Source organism: Erpetoichthys calabaricus, chromosome 8 (assembly GCF_900747795.2).
Source record: "Erpetoichthys calabaricus chromosome 8, fErpCal1.3, whole genome shotgun sequence".
In the NCBI taxonomy this organism is placed as follows: Eukaryota; Metazoa; Chordata; class Cladistia; order Polypteriformes; family Polypteridae; genus Erpetoichthys; species Erpetoichthys calabaricus.
The window spans coordinates 27,315,756-27,333,488 of NC_041401.2; positions in this window are offsets into that span (position 1 = coordinate 27,315,756).

Consider the following 17,733-nt stretch of genomic DNA (forward strand, 5'->3'; position numbering starts at 1 on the left):
AACTTAAAAAAATGAGAAATGGAAACCACAGAAGCCATAGTAAATTATGAAAACATGGTGCATGCAGTGAGTAACGTTTGAGGTTATGGTGGCTGTTTTACTTACGTTCACCTAGGAGCATATGAAATTTGCTTCAAAATAAGGAGAATATCTCATAAAAGCCTTTTAATTCTGAATCAGTTTTTGCTTTTGACTTCACATTTAGGTTTGAGACCTTGCAGTTTGGTTATGGATCCTGGTTCCTTATGTACAATCTTCACTTTCTGATTGACTATTGAAAGTAACTCAAAGCAAGGAATCTTTAAAAGTGGTCTCTAAAGATTTGGATGGAAAGTTGTTGATGACTATAACAGCCTGGAACTAAAACATTAAAGATATAACCTCCAGTGGTGCACAATAACTAAAATAACATAAATAATTTTATTTAATAAGCCAGTTTAGACTCTCCCTTAATTGGATACTTATAGCCTGGTGGGCTCCATCATGAACCATTTTTTTCTGGGGACTATGCTGGCCTCAACTGTGGAGATGAGAAATTTATATGGTTTCACTAAATTCCATATTTCTTTTAAAAAGGCATTTGTTAAAGCAAAATGTTAACATCTTGCCACCCTCGGAGTAACATATTATATTCAGCTCTAAAAGAATAACATAGCAGCTAGCTCCAGAAATATATTAGGGAACGTCAAAAGCACACTGTGGCATATTTGATTTGACATGCTCATATTAGATGTAAAAAGGATGTAATGATAGGTGATTGCAGTAATGTTATTTAATCAGTAATTTCATGTTCAAGCATATCAGTTGGCTTCTGATCTTATGGTAATTCAGCCTTAGAAGAGTGTAGCCTTTTATTAATTGTGCATGCTTGTTGGTTTATGAGTCTCATAATGTTACAAGTTTCATGCTAAGGTTATAAGTTGGAAAAAAATGCAGTCTGAGATAAAGCAAGAAAGCATCAAACCTGGGTGGGTGTAAAGTAGGGGGAGGGAAGCAGCGGCACTTAACTGTCAAACACTCCTTGGCACGCAGCTGGAGAGGCTCTCTTTAGAGAATTTCCACCACAGAATGGAGACAGTTTGAGTTGTCAAGGGCATCATATGGCATATTTAACACTGCAATCTCTGCGCTGTTTTTTTTTTTTTATTATTATTATGGAATGGAAAATGGCTCATCATGTTGCGCATATGACAATCCATTTGTTGCGTCCTTATCAGATATATAATGTGATAACACTTTAATTTTTTGGAATGGTTATAATTTTAGATGTGTTTCATGTTTGTAACTGTTATTTTGGAGCATACTTATGGTTTTGTAGGATCTTACACTAAGTGAAATATGGCTCTGCTCTGATTGTGTGGAAGTGTTAATTGAAGCAGCTCCTCTGAATTATAGCTTTGCTCATTCGGTTCACCAAGGCAAAATAGTTTATCGAGTTATTTACTTGAGCCAAATAAACTGTAAAGATGATGGTTTTGGTACCAACACATCTTTTGAGAATCTTGCCGTTGTTTCTCTAGGAGTCTCCCAATCTCTTGCACTGACTGTTTATATAAATATAATGTGCCTTTTCATTGAGGAACTTCTCAGACTTGGATTCTATAATAATAACTATGACTGGTTCTTAATTGAAGGAAATTTAAATTTTCATGTGGATAACCAATATGACCCGAAAGTAGGAGAATTCATGAGCCACCTGCACTCCTTTGATCTTAGGCAGCACGTCTGCCAGTACACACATAAAGGAGTACACACGCTGTATTTAGTGATTTCAGTAGGATTAAAAGTTGACGTGAGGCAGGTCGTGGATATCTGTATATCAGACCACTTTTACATATTATTTAATACAGAAATACTGATAACTACAACTAATGATTAGCATATTATTAAAAAAATGTTATTTTTATACATCTGCAGCTTCAATGTTTGCTAATATTCTAAAGAATCAACCCGACTCTAGTGCTTATCTTAATGATGCTAACAGTGTAAACAAAAAATAGAACATTTTAATGCAAAGGGAAGAGCTGTAGCTGACACAGTGTCATGCCTGAAAAGACAATTAAGAAATCCTCCATCACTACCATACTTTGGAAGACCCAAAAAGTGTTTGCTTTAAACAGAACATTCCAGAGAGCTGAGCGTAAATAGAGAAAAGTTAAACTGATAGAAATATTGAAAGGTAAAATAACTGAATATAACAGTGCAGTCCAACTTGAGAGGCAATCCTAGTTCTCTAAAATTATAAATGATAATGCTGGTAATCCAAGAGTTTTATGCTCAACTACTGATCGTTTTATCAACCCAGCTGTCTCAATGGAATGCCTCCTAAAAACACTAGTGAAACATGTGAGGCTTTTGCTATATTTTTTAAACACAAAATAAATAATAGAAATATTATAGTATGGCATGTCCTTTTAAACAAGGTACAGTGAATTATTTTGCTGGAATAGATCTACCAGAACTACATTTCTCAACTGAAACCCTCCACCTCTGTCCTTGACCCAGTACCAACAGGCTTTTTCAAAGGAGTCTCCAATTTACTAATTGATAGTCTACTTGACCTAATGAATGCATCATTAGATATGGGGGTCTTCCCTGACTGTCTTAAGACTGCTGTTGTTAAACCTCTAGTCAAGAAAAATAATCTTGACTCCTCTGTTTTAGACAATTTTAGACTACATTCCATTTGAACTAGTGTGGTGCTGAGGTGTCACCTGTTGCATGGTTGCACTCAGGTCCTAATATGGGATCCTGAGGTGGTCTGTCATGTGGTGGGTGCGTCAACGCGCTGTATCAGAACATGCCTCTAACCTGCCCTTCAATGTAAAATTCTAAAAAAAGTACTTATTAAGCAGCTAAATGATTGCTTGACTCAACATTCTATTCTTGACAAGTTTCACTGAGGTTTTAGAAAAAATCACAGTACACAAACTGCACTGGTTAAAGTGGTGAATGATTTGTGGGACAGAGGCCATACACCTGTTCTTGTTCTCTTAGACTTGAGTTCAGCTTTTGATACCATAGACCACATTACTCTTATAAATCTACTTAGACAATGGGTGGGCCTCTCCAGCAGCCTCTTAAATTGGTTTCAATCTTACTTAACAGGTAAAACATTATTTATTAATTGTGGTGATTGCACTTCAGAGATCCATGATATTGTATATTGTGTACCACAAGGATTTTTTTCTGTGTCCGCTGCTTTTTTCAATCTACATGCTTCCATTAGGTCACATTATCTCAAAGCACAAGGTAAGCTACCACAGCTATGCAGATGACACACAGCTTTATTTATTAATAGTGCCTGATGACCTTGATGCTCTTGGCTCTCTGATCCAATGTCTTAGCAGTATTTCCGAATGAATAAAACAAAATAAAACTAAATAAGGAGAAAAGAGAAATGTTGGTGATTGGCAAACATGGATATGGCAAGGGTATTAGAAATAAACTTATTCTCTTAAAATCAAGATGGAGATAAAGAGTTTAGATGTGATTATTGACTCTGACCTAAACTTTAAATCACATATTAACCAGATCACTAGGTCTGCATTTTTTCACCTAAGGAATACTGCAAAAGTTAGACCTCTTATAACTTCAGAAAACCCTGAAAAATTAGTTCACACTTTTGTTTTTAGACGACTAGTTTACTGTAATGCACTCCTAATAGGACTACCTAAGAAAGACATCAATCAGTTGCAATTAGTGCAGAATGCAGCAGTCAGAATCTTAACCATGAAAAGAAAATTTGAACACATCTCACTAGCTTTAGCATCATTACATTGGTTAATCGTGTCATTCAGAATTGACTTTAAAGTACCACTAATGTCTTATAAAGCCTTAAATAATCTTGCTCCGTCCTATATTTTGGAATGCATGTCCTCCTACATCCCAAATCGTAAATGGATGAAAGTCTATTTATAATTCCAAGAGCTACACTTATAAGAAAATGTGAGGCAGCTTTTTGCTCTTATGCACCTAAAATCTGGAATACTTTACCAATAGAAATTTGCCAGGATAGTAATGTGGGTCATTTTAAATAACTGCTAAAAACCCATTATTTTAATGTGGCTTCATAGATATATTTTAATTGTATTCATGATAGACTATATGGGTGTAGAATTATATTCTTCAGGGATCCGCAATCTGTATTAATCTCTACTATTCTCTGCTGTTTTTTCCATTTCTTCTGTGGTGGCGATTTGTGCCACTGCCACCTGATCAAGGCACCATGCAGCCCGCTGTGTTGATGGACTGAAGGCGGGTGTCTCAGATGTCTATAAGACCAGCTTCTTCAAATACTATCATGTGAAGCTTGAAAACCAAGAGGACTGATTTAAGAACAATTATATTAGGTAGAATGGCCAGTTGGGCTGGAGTTATTTTTTTCTTTGTTTTTTTCTGTCCCCCTGGCCATCTGACCTTACCTTTTGTTTTGTTACTTACTTTTTAATATTATTGCCTATTCTTATTTGGTTTTCGTTTTATATAACTTTCTGTCATCTTGTAAAGCACTTTGAGCTACATTAATTGTATGAAAATGTGCTGTATATTAGGGGTGGGCGGTATGACCAAAATTCTATATCACGGTATTTTTCTAAATTATCCCGGTTTCACGGTATTCAATGGTATTTTTTTCCCCATGCATGAGAGGATGTTAACCACATTTTCCACTGGAATTACTGGCTAAGAATAACCTATTCCACTGTCAAGAGTATTGTACATTGTACAAAAAAAACATTTTAATGTGCACACAAGTATTAATACAGGTTTGCATTGCCCCATAAAGTGATAGTTTTCAAGGGGATGGCACTAATGGAGAAGGTATCACATTGCATGACAGATGCAGTCAAAATATAGAACCTTTTTATTGAACAAATTTTGCAAAAACTTAAACTATAATTTTGACAACATATGTTCAACCATACAAAGAGGCATTTAGACTTAGTAAAATATCCAGAAGTGCTTGTCAAAAGTTGTATTGCACTGAATATGTCTTAGAAAAGGAATAAATAGTAAATATTTTTTGTAAACCAACTACACTTTCTGTTAATGTTAACAATCTCTGTCCACTGACACGTTAAAGTGACTTTTTAAACAACTTTATCATCATTAAACTGCATAATATTTAAACTAATAAATAATAGCAATAAAATAAATAATAGTATTATTACTTATAGTTGCACTATTATGTTCAGTGTAGAGAACTTTATGGCAGGTGTGACGAGGCTCCAAAAAACTGGATGTATGAATGGGTATCGCACAGGTTTAACTTAAATATTGTATAAATGTTGGGTTTGTGATCTGGTGGTCGGAGACACGAACACAGAATTCAATTGATGTTCTTCTGAGCGGGCTTTCTTTATTGCACGCGTGCTGTCTCTGTCTGACGTACTAAAACCCCAGTTCCTATCCGTCCTTTTTCTTTCTCCACATAACCAATCACCACACGATAAACGTCTTTGTGAAATTAAAACTAGTGATAAACTTAGCCCACGGAGTGTTCAGAACTTTAAAAATATCTTTGTTATACATGTTTAATAATTATGCCATCCATTCAGAGTTGTGCCCATCTCTGAACGAGTCGCCAGCACATCAAAGGATGAATATAAGCAAAACATACACTAGCAGGGTCAATATAGCACAACAAAACCCCACATCCTACATGACTTTGAAAGGAAACTGAAGCGCCGAGTAAACCCACCAGAAAAACATGCAAATGCAAGGCAGGCACGCCGCCTTGCTTTAATGCTTTAATGCATTTCACCATGAAAATTATATTAAGTATTTATTTTAGCATTCTAAATGTTCAGAGAGAAGGAAGATCATGAAGTGAATGTATTCTGTGCGGGGTTCGCTGCCGGCGCAGCGAAGAAGACAAGAAGAAGTCAGTTTAAGAATCACTTAACACAAAGCATTTAATGTGCTATATAACTTATGACGGGCTTTGAAAACGCCGTCACACTATTACACAGTACCCAGGTACATTACACTGTATTTAAAACAAGTACAACTTGGCTTGCAGTGTTATCCAGTAGTATAGAAACAGTATTTACACATCTGACCTTTTAAAACTAAAGTATCTCCAGGCTCTCTGTCCATTTTCACCACGCAGCATTCCTATGCTACCGCCCACTATTTGGTGGTGTAGCAGTGAAAAAGAGCCCTAGTGCAACAGAGCTGTGTTTAGCGGTGTAGCAGTGAAAAAGGTCCCCACTTGAACAGTTTCCCGCTGCGCCACGTTCCGAACGTCGTTTAGGCAATTTAAACCGGTGTTGCGGTATAAGAAAAATCCATATCATAAAAAAAATAAAAAACGGTTTTCGGTATGAACCGGTATACCGCCCAGCACTGCTGTATATATAAATGTTGTACTTGTTGGCAGGGTAAATACATGATGCACAGATCAGTTTTGAACCTTTCTGCTGTTACGCACCAAATATTTGGAAAACTTTATGAATAGAGAATACGCCAGGCTAACACCGTGGATCATTTGAAAAAACTCCCAAAAATCCACTTTTCTAATTTGGCTTTCTCGCAACTACAATTTAGTTCTACCCTTAATAAACTAAGATATGCATAGAATTATCATACTCTTCAATGAATCAGAAATCTTTTTTAATATTTACTTTTTTCTGTTTTCTTTTCACCGCCAACTGATCAAAGTCCTCTGCAGCCACCTCTGATTAGATTCACCTTTATTGTCATTGTACAGGCACAATGAAATGCAGTTTAGCATCTAACCGGAAAATGAAAAAGTAGAGTAAGGTGCAGTAGATAGTGGGTGAAAATAGTACATTAAGGTGCAATAAGGCAGCATACAAGTGAGAATATACTGTACATCTATATGATATTTGAATTTACAGGTAGCAGTATATACAAAGAAGACTAAATAGATACTGTCACAAGTGGCTGGGGGACAGACCCAGCCGGGATGCCTGGAAGGACCGGGAGGTGGCGTATTCGTCCTCCGGACCACGAGGGGGCAACCACCCTGGATCGGGAGAGAACCACGGGAGAGGAGCAAGGAGGCTCAAGCCTGTTGGGACCTGTGGCCACCGCCAGGGGGCACCCCAAGCCTCAGAGAGCCCGGGAGGCATTCACTTCCGCCACATCCGGGAAGATGGAAGAAGAGCCTTCCAGGGACGTCCAGAGTGCTTCCGGGTGCAAGAGCAGCACTTCCGCCACACCCGGACATCGTCAAGCACCTGGAGCACATCTGTGTGAGAATAAAAGGGGCCGCCTCCATACAATCAGGGAGCTAGAGTTGGGAGTGGGAGCAGGACGAGGCTCCTGTGGCAATCTTTTGGCCCTCCTTGAACCTCAGACATATTTTGTTTTTTCTCCAGCATAAGTGGAATTTTTTTTTTTTGTTAATCCTGGCCAACTGCCCTTATCATCAGTCCGTCATTTAGGTTCTTAATAACAAATATATATTTAAGGACTCTACCTCTCTTAATGATTTTTTGGATACTGTTTTTACAGCATTTTCCTTATCTAATTGTAATTTTTCTTTGCATGTAACTATGTCTTGTAAAGCACTTTCATTTCTATGAAAATGTACCATAGAAATAAATGTTGTTAACAAAACCAACTTTTGTCCATAGAACTGCATACATCAAGAAATATAAGAACATTCTGAAGTTTGGTTATCGAGGGATAATGTTCTTTATTCAACACTTGTCAGAAAAAATGACAGTAAGGTGGCACATTGCATAGCTCCAAGGACCAACATTCAATACTTGGTCCTATCAGTGGGATTGCAGAGTTTGCATTTTCTCTCTACATCCACTTGGAATTTTTCTACATTAATCGTGTTTCCTTTAACATTTAAAAAGAGGTGTGTGAAACTAGTTGGAGTCTCTAGTTTGGCAGAATATGTGATTGATTATGAGAGTGTCCCCTGCATCCCATCAAACGGTTAACTTTAGCCTAGCACCCACTGCACACTGGGACCCCATGATCTTCTAATTAAGATTACAAATTTAGAAAATGGGTAGGTGGATGGGTCTTTGGCAGAGATGCAGTGGTTAAGGATACTACCTAGCAACTTTAAGAATGTTAGATTAATTCCTGTATTGTGACTGCCTTGTGGCATCACCCACTAGTCTTCCCATGGGTCTTCTCTGAGTGCTTTTGTTTCACTGCATGTCTAAATTGGTCTGGTGTGAGTAAGTGTATATACACATGTGATGAACCAACAGTATGTGGGCTTATACCTTATTTTCAAATACATTGATCTGTGTAGCAGTGCCACATATGGTCTTTGTGTATCTGTGTAAATATGTTCTTCTCATATAACATCACTGAATATTGTGAGAAGCAGCACAGATTAACTGCTTTATGAGCTGGGTTATTATAGGGCTTGGACTTTTCCCAGAAAGGACAATGACCTAAACCAGAGGCTCAGAAGGCCTCTACAACATGAAAGTTGCATCTTGAGATCTTTCTGTTTGAAATAAGGACCAGAGGGGAATACTGGGGAAAAGGAAATTGATTCAGTCTATGAAGAGTATCCTGCCAGATCAGAATGGATTGTTCCCAGGTTGTACTTAAGGAATCTTCCTTAACTCAGATTAAAGAAAAGGAAAATAGAAGCAGGTTTCTAAGGAATAAAGAGACATTCTGAATTCAACACACCTGGAACATCGACTTTAAAAATTACAGGTAAACTTGATACTCTTGGTTTTGAGTCTCTGAGCCTCTGGTCTTACTGTGGATTAATTAGGATTTCTTTGGGGGCTTTTTAAAAAACTGTTAAAGGAAAGAAGGTAACAATCTGAGGGTTTAAGTGTTGAACATATTGTATTTTGTAATGTCTTCATGATTATTGTCATAATATCTTTGTTATATTAAGCCTTGGTCTGGTTATGAATGAGTCAAAGTAATCGAGTGGTGATCCTTGCTAATATAGGAGTTAGTTATATCTGACAGACTGTGGCTTCCCATGATTCTTTATTAGAAGAATCAGATTCAAAGGATAGGTAGATTGGCTGTTAGTAGGCTAATAATCATATGTGACCATATAACATTACTAGGGATATCTCAGCCATGGGCAGTGCCACCATTAAGGAGTAGTTATCACCTACCAAACCCTGAGGGATCATACAGTAGTACTTGTCAATATTTTGCATTAGTTTACTCTAATCTCAGGTGCTTCTATACTTTCTCTTCAGCTTTGGACACATCCTTGTGAGATTTTACTAAATGCTTTGTGACTACCCTTCTACCATCTTTAAATATTTTCAGTTTTCTTCCTTATCTCATCCTTGTTGAATATAAAAGATCTTTGCCATGCCATAATCACCTCTTGTTTGGCATCCAAGCCCCCTCTGCTCCTGCCTGATTTAACATTCATAGATTGAATCTGCTATACAATGCAACCTCCAGAGTCCTGACAAGCACCAGGTGTGATGACCACTACACAATTACAATGGAATAATTTAAAGCTGCCAATCACCCTGACAGCACATCCCCCTCAACATAAAACCATATGAGAATAATTAAGTGGCGCTAATTGGCCTAGAAAGACAGTTAGATTTCCAATTTAGAATGTTTGTAAGGTGAATGTTTCCACTCCTACACTTAAAACGGCTAAATTTATCCTCAGTTAAGTTTCTTATATTCTTACCAAACCGTCTTTGTACATATAGTAGGACCTTCATTTTTTTAAGCTTTTTCGCTGTTTCACTATTTTTTCTGTTTTCATTTATTTAAGACATTTCAAATTTACTTTTTCTTAATATAGTCTCCCAGCTTCTCTGTACACTTACACCAATGGCCTGTAAGCTGCTTATTTCACCTCATCATCTCCTGCAAATCAACAGTTTCTCTTAGATGTAATGTTATTGGCTTTATTATCAGTCATTTGTAAATGATGACAGCTACCCCTAGAGTTCATATTAATTTATTCAAAAAATTTTGAACATCTTTATCCATTAGTATACATTTTAAATAAAATAAAGCATTGTCCCCATTCTACGCAACCAGTATAAATTTCATCTCCTTTAATATCTTCTGTCTACAAAACCTCATAATGGTTTTCTATTCTCCTTAGGTGCAGATTAGTAAAGTCAAAGCCATATTTTTGGGTATACACTCTCTTACACTGTCAGGCAGGTCTACAGCAGCAGGATACTCAGCTAGAAGGCTAAGAGGATGTTCAGTATAGTCCCCATTTCAGCGTTTCCCAGTGTTACTTCTGCAGTCACATAATGCAGGTAATCTGTAGCACACCAATAAAATCAATTATATTCTATGTCCATGTAATGATCAGCGTTTTGGTGTTCCATTGAGGTATTTTTTTGGAATCTATGCATACATTGCACACAATTAACATACAGTTAATTGGCAATTGGTCTGTTTCAGTGTGTGAGTGTGTGTGTTTGTGTGTGCGCTCTGCAGTGATCTGTGGTGCATTATACAGAGAGCCCAGCCAAATGCTTAGTAATGCCGGGCTAGGCTCCAACTCTCTGTGACTTTAAAACTGAATTAAGTGGGTTCTGTAAATGCGGGAATATTTTTGATAACCTTGTTATTTTATGTATGTAAATGGAAGGTTTTAAACATAGCTATTGTCTTATTACAACAGCAAATCCAGTATACAAGTATGTAAGCTATCTGAGCCTACACACAAATTAACAGCATTACATTGAATTGAATTGACTATTCTGAGTTATAAAGTTGGTCAATAAGGTGATACCGGCTAGGTTCTTGTTTCCATTTTCCATTTTTTTATTTTATTTTGCAAAAGAGATGCATTTCCCCAATTATTAACTTGCAAAAAACAAAATCTGGCAGCTGCTTCATTATCTTCTGTATGTATGAAATTATTAAAACATTTTTAAAAATTTGGACTTTTAAAACCATTCTGGAAGTCTTAAAGAAAAATAACAATAATAATGTTGGGAGTTGTAGAGGTACTTTGCATCATTTTTTGTCCAGTGTAGCCTTCCTTTTGACCTGCATTTTTAAAAACTGAAGAGCCTTTCATTAGGAATGAAATTACAAAACACTAATGCCAGAGATGCAAAATTTGCTTCTCCTCTGAGTGAAGCGCTACTCCAGATAAGGATAGCGTTTCAGTGTTATTGACAGAAAACCATTAACTCCCCAAGTACATCTGCACACTTCATTTGTCAATGACATTCTATATTTAACTGGTAAATTGATTCATAACACTTCAACAGCTTTTTACTTTTGTGATTTGTTTTGAGATTATTCATCATTTTTCATTGTTTAGAGAGGAATGTTCAACGGTCTGGAGCCCGTGCTTTAAGTGTACTTAACAGAGACCTATAAAAAGCTCTTCGTTCCTTTTTATGTGGACAAATTAACACTGAAATAGATGCTTGGAGCTTTTTTGGAAAATATATTTGCAGTTAAAAAAGTCACATTATAGATATATATTAATGGCCAGAAGGAAATAAATTGAATTTATTATAACACACATACATTATTTAATGAAGTCGTTATAGTACTTGTGTTAGGTACAACAATTTAATTGCTAATTAAAGGTTTATATCTATAGCCAATCGGGACAGGAATAAAGGAAATCAATCAAGCTGACTACATATCTGAACATTTGTTTTACCCATAACATTTGTTACTTCTTATTATAGTTAAACATGAGCAGGGTTGCACTATCCATACATACTTTAAGGGACCTATCACTTTTCACTGCTTCTCCAATTCTAGATGAGACTAGCTATACCTAAAACTAGCTGAAACTGACATCCCGATACAAGACAAAATCTCTCGTATCTACACAGAGATGTCAACTTGAAGACAGCTGCTGCCAAAAACCAGTTGCGGTTTTCAGGAAGCACATTATTGAATGCTATTGCGTCACAGCTCCGGGAAATTGGGTACAAATCCCCAGAATGCTGCTTGTGTGGGGTTGCCCCATGTTTTCATGTTTTTCCTCTAGTAGTCCAGTTGTATTTTACATCTGAATGGCATGCAGTTTAAGTAACTGCCCTGGTGAGCTCACACATTTGCCCTGTGATGGAACAGCGTCTACAGTTGGTTCCAAACATTGCACCAAGTAGTGCTGGGATAGGATCTGCCCCTCCATAACTCTGAACTAGATTAGATTGGCTCAGACCATTTTCTGTTATTTGCGGAAACGAATTAAAAATGAATTACATTTACATGAGCATTGATTTAAAACCTATAACTATTGTTTTGGGTACATACAGTACTGCATTTTAATTGGACATGTAAGTAGGAATTTCATTGTACTTTGTTGACACAATAATACCACCACAACTACTACTAAATTTGCACCATATGATAAAATCCTGTACAAAATGACACTCTTGTAGTGATAGAACAACACACAATGGTGAAAAGGGGTGAACAAGCAGCACATGGCTGCTGCCACCACCTATCAGGTTTGGAGGTTGACTAAAAAGAACTCCAGAGCCAATCTAATATAATTTCTTCATTCCATCAGGATTTATTCTTTCCAATTGTATGTTACAGTTCTTAACAGTGACCCTCCCATGTGCGTTTTGTTATACATAAGAACAACTTGCTTTTTATTATTACTACCTGGTGTTTTGGCATCATCTTTCTAATGGCGTCAACTGTGGTTACGCCTACTGTATGTATTATATAAGTATCCTGCAATACACCCAGTTAAATATTCAACAATTAAAATTTGATTTGATTGCAATTCCTTAGGCAGACTGTAGTCGTCTTCTCTGAGATTTTTCTATACCTTACCTCTGCTTAGATACAATAAAAAGAGACTTGAGTGCTAGTGAAAAGGGTTTAACAAGTGCATCCATACTTGCTAAAGATATATATTTTTTCCATATAGCAGATCTGAGCCTGTAATACCCTACCTTATTAAATTAGGAAATTGAAAATAACTTCCAGGCATCTCATTTGTTTCTTTCTTGTGCTCCACTAATTAATTAATGCAAGGATATTTTCAAAAATTATTTTCAGAAGAATTAAGAAGATTGTATCAGAAACAAGGTCTACCTTCAGTAGAATCACTACATAATATAGTCTTGAAAGGTTAATACTCAAACTGTTTTTCAATTATCATGCAATTTGACTAGGATATTTAGTGTAAATTGAACATTTTATCTACTAGAATTATTAGCCAGGGCCACAAGAACAAGAAGAAAAAAAAAAAAGATAATGATTGCCTTTGGGTAGATATTTAACTTTAACATGGTGCGGTTGGACAACATATTAAAGCCGCTCTGTTTTTATTTAGTTAGTTGTTTATTTTGATAGTTCTTTCAATCAAACCAATTTCAAACACTTAAATTTGTGAAATATTTTGTACAGTAATCCCTCACTTATCGCGGGAGATAGGTTCCAAGGCCGACCGCAATAACTGAATTTCCGCAAAGTAGGGACACCATATTTATTTAATTATTTAACGTGTATTTGGATGTTTTTAAACCCTCCCTGTATTGTTTACAACCCACCCTTTATTCTATTAATAACAGGGACAACTGCTAAGCAGTATGAAATCAGTAAGTAAGTTTACACTTACTGTATAGCGAAGTACACGTAGCAGCTTGTAGTCGGTCATGACGTCGTCGACCTTGTTGCAAAGATTCCTAAAGCAGATTCCATCCAGACTACTGCCTTATCACGTCCACTTGCAATTCGCTTTGCGCCCTGGTTAAAGGACAGTGCGGCCATAGATCTTATATGCTTTTCCTCCTTTTTAAATAAAAAGAATCGTGGACTCATTGATGCCTGCAGAGGTGTAGCTGTTGCCTTCCTTCAACATATCCAAAACTTTTACCTTTTCTGCAATCATTTGCATCTTCTGTTGGCAGTAGCACGTTAATGCTGAATGAGTGAGATGAGACTTCCTGGTTAATGCAACACTCCGTCGCTGAGCCAATCAGTAGCACACAGGAACTTAACTGCGTGCTCTGATTGGGTAGCTTCTCAGCTATCTGCCAATAGCATCTCTTGTATGAAATCAATTGGGCAAACCAACTGAGGAAGCAAGTACCAGAAGTAAAAAGACCCATTGTCCGCAGAAACCCGCGAAGCAGCGAAACATCCGCGTTATATATTTAATAATAATAATTAATTATTATTATTATTATTATTATATATTTAGATATGCTTACATATAAAATCCGCGAAGTTGTGAATCCGCGAAAAGTGAACCGCGAAGTAGCGAGGGATTACTGTATACCAATATTTAGTCCTTTGCTTGATTCTTGGCTATTTGGATTTCACAGGTTCCTCCAATGTTTGCCTGTGTTTCCTCTCACAGTCCTAAGGTGTGCTATTGACATGGGCATAAAGAACATCAGCAACATTTGTAAACATCATTTGTAAAATATGCATCTGAATGACCATATTTGCACTTCTTTGTGGATAAGGTGAATAATGTTAGAGCTCATATACCTCTCACTGTTTATGATCCCTTAGCTGTTCTCCCCTGCTCTGCTGTTTTTTATCAGTTTGAGCCGATGACTCTATCTTGTCTATATGAGATTGTTGGTCAATCGAAGCCCTCAGGTTCTCCTTTTGATGTTGTCCCACCTTCTCTTTTTAAAGAGATTATTTCTGTTTTAGGGCCATCTGTTCTTGCTATTATCAATAGCAGCCTTTCCTCAGGCGTAGTTCCTAATTTGTTTAAACATGCCATAGTGCAACCATTGATCAAAAAACCAAGCCTAGATCCCACTGTGTTATTCAATTTTAGACCGATTTCCAAGCTTCTATTTCTGTCCAAAATTTTGGAGAGAAGTGTGTATATTCAATTGAAAGCCTTTTTAGATGAAAGTGATGTGCTCGAAGTGTTTCAATCTGGTTTTAAGCCGCTTCACAGTACTGAAACCGCATTACTGAAGGTTTTTAATGACATCCTTTTGGCAACAGACTCAGGGGATTATGTGATTTTAGTTCTGCTCGATTTAACAGCTGCTTTTGATACTATAGATCATAGTATTTTATTATCTCGTCTGGAGCACTGTGTGGGCATTCGTGGTACTGCCTTGGCGTGGGTTAAATCGTACTTGACTCAAAGAACTTTTTCAGTGAGGCTAGATGAATTTAGATCCTTCTCTGCTTCACTATCATGTGGGGTTCCGCAAGGCTCCATACTTGGTCCTCTGCTATTTTCTTTGTATCTCCTGCCGCTTAGCTCTATTCTTAGAAAGCATAAAATTGCTTTCCATTGTTATGCAGACGATACTCAGGTTTATGTACCCCTCAAACGTAAGGATGCTTACTCCATACAAACTTGGTGGTGAAAGCTTGGATGGCAGTGAACTCCTTAAATTTTAATGAAAATAAGACAGAGGTTATAGTTTTTGGTCCTGGGGGCACCAGTGGGTCTATTTCTACTTCTGCTCCTGTGGATTTGGGTCCCCTAGCACAATATGGTGCGCCTGTTATTACAAATTTGGGTTTTAGGATAGATGAGGATTTTAGACTGGACGGTCAGATCAGTGCAGTGGTGAAATCTTGTTTTTTTCAGCTAAGACATTTGGCGAAGATAAAAAACATTCTTTCCAAAGATCAATTTACAACAGTAATCCACGCCTTCATTACAACCCGGTTGGACTATTGTAATTCGTTGTATGTTGGTGTTAGCCAGTCCAGTATGTAAAGTGCTTTATAAATAAAGTTGACTTGACCATATCGGTACACCAGATGCAACTTATATTGAATTTACAACAACCTGCATGGTCTTTTGTGTATTTTATTTACCCTTGCCACTTATTTTTCTTCTCTACACAGTGAATTCCCTTTGGGTATCTCAACCCTCTTCCTGTGTTTTATGTTTTTTTTTTTTTTTACAAGGAGGTACTTTAAAGCTTTTAGCTAACATATTTCAGGTAACAGACCTTAAGCCTAAAAGTCTTATCAAGAGACTTGATGGGTTGCAGTCTACTCTGGGAAAGCTAAATGGCAGAGCAGAATTCAGAGTGTTTTGCTTAGTCTGAAAATGCAACCCATGAAAAAAGAACCTTTACTTTTTGATAATGATTTAGTAACATTTTCTGTGCATTTTGAGAAAGTGCAACATGTCATGTTTTGCTAATGGTGATGAATGAGAGAGAGAGGGTATGGAATGGAGAGAGTTCAGTCAGTTCTGTTGCTGCTTTTTTCTGACACACTTTAATGGCACTTTCAGTTCAGTTCTGACACTTTTTGCAAAGAGCTCAGAACAAGTTTATGATTGGAGCAAAAATATGGACACTTTCATGAAGCTTTATATCTGTTACTATTCAGCTGACTGATACTTTCCAAAGAGCTCTGTCTCTGGTAAGGAATCTTTTTCTTTTAATTTTTTGATTAAGCATATATAATTTCTAATTAAACAAAAGAAGCTTTCAAGGATTTGCCATCTTGGGACTGAATGAAAACTGCATGAACCCACCCAGGCTATAAAATTCCTTGCATTGTTGATATTTGCTGCTATTGATTTTGAGGCAAAAATGAAAGCTAAAATCAATGTCTGTGTCTAATAGTTACTAGTAAGCCAAGAAGATAGATTAATAATTCCTAACTGCGTTGAAATAAAAGTTTGGAAGTAAAGTCAGTCCCACTGCTATAGAGGTCTTTGGGTTTGAATAGATGGGGTACATTTTATGTTAGTTTTTTTTTTTTGGAAATTCAGTTAAGTCTTCCTTCATCGTGTATTTTTAGTTTTAATTTTGTTTTCACAAAGACATTTCTGTTTTATATATATATATATATATATATATATATATATATATATATTGTGATGGACGACCGGCTACGGACTCCGGTCGCCACACCCAGGCCGCTAGGAGGAGCCCTCCGGACAGCATGATGGTGCCCCGACTTCCAGCAGGGCCTCATGGACTTTGTAGTTTATACACACAGCCCTGCTGGATACCTTGGGGGCCACCAGGAGTTGCTGTAGGGGGGCTAGTGGGCTCTTGTGTGCCCTATAACCCGGGAGTGCGTCATCATCACGTGGCCGGAAGGAACGACGTACTCCCAGGGTGAAGAAGAGGACTGTTTACCCTGACCCGGAAGGAAACGGACTTGTGGGTTTTGCCAGGAACCATTTCCGGGTCAGGGGATATAAAAGGACTATGGGAAAGCCCAGACACTGAGCTGAGCTGGAAGGTAGGAGGGCGAAGTGTCTGGGCGAGGAGGATTTGGTTGGTTTATTGAGTAGTGTATTGTTATATGAGTGTAGTGTGGAGAGTGCTTTGTGCACCTGAAGACAAGAAAATAAATAAGTCTTGTAATTTTACAACGTGTCTGGAGTGGTACCTGAGGGTTCAAGAGGTGGACAAAGGGCACAACTGTTACACTGGCGTAGTCGGCAGGATTCTCTGGCCGTCCGGTGGCAGAGGATCTGCATTTAATATAAATTTAGTGGTAGCAGAGAACCCTGAGAAGGTCCCTCTAAAAACCGCGGAGGTGAAAACCCCACCCGCGACCAAGAGAGCTGCAGCTGTGCGCTGTCCTCTACTACAGACAAGTATGGGGAAGAAATTGGGGAAGAAGGCTGGAACTACCCAGAAGACTTCCGTCCCAGATGCGGTGGAGACGCTGTGGACTTACCTGACGGGCGGTGAGGAAGACCGGGAGCAGCTTAAGGCCATGCAAACCCGAGCAGGGTGGCAGCCGGAACGTTGCCGGATGGCAACTCCCGAAGATTACTACAGGGAGTTGGAGCGAGACCGCCTATGTTCCGAGGTATGTGCTGGAAAAATGCCCGAAACGCCGGTAGTATTTTCTTCTTGTTTTGCAGAG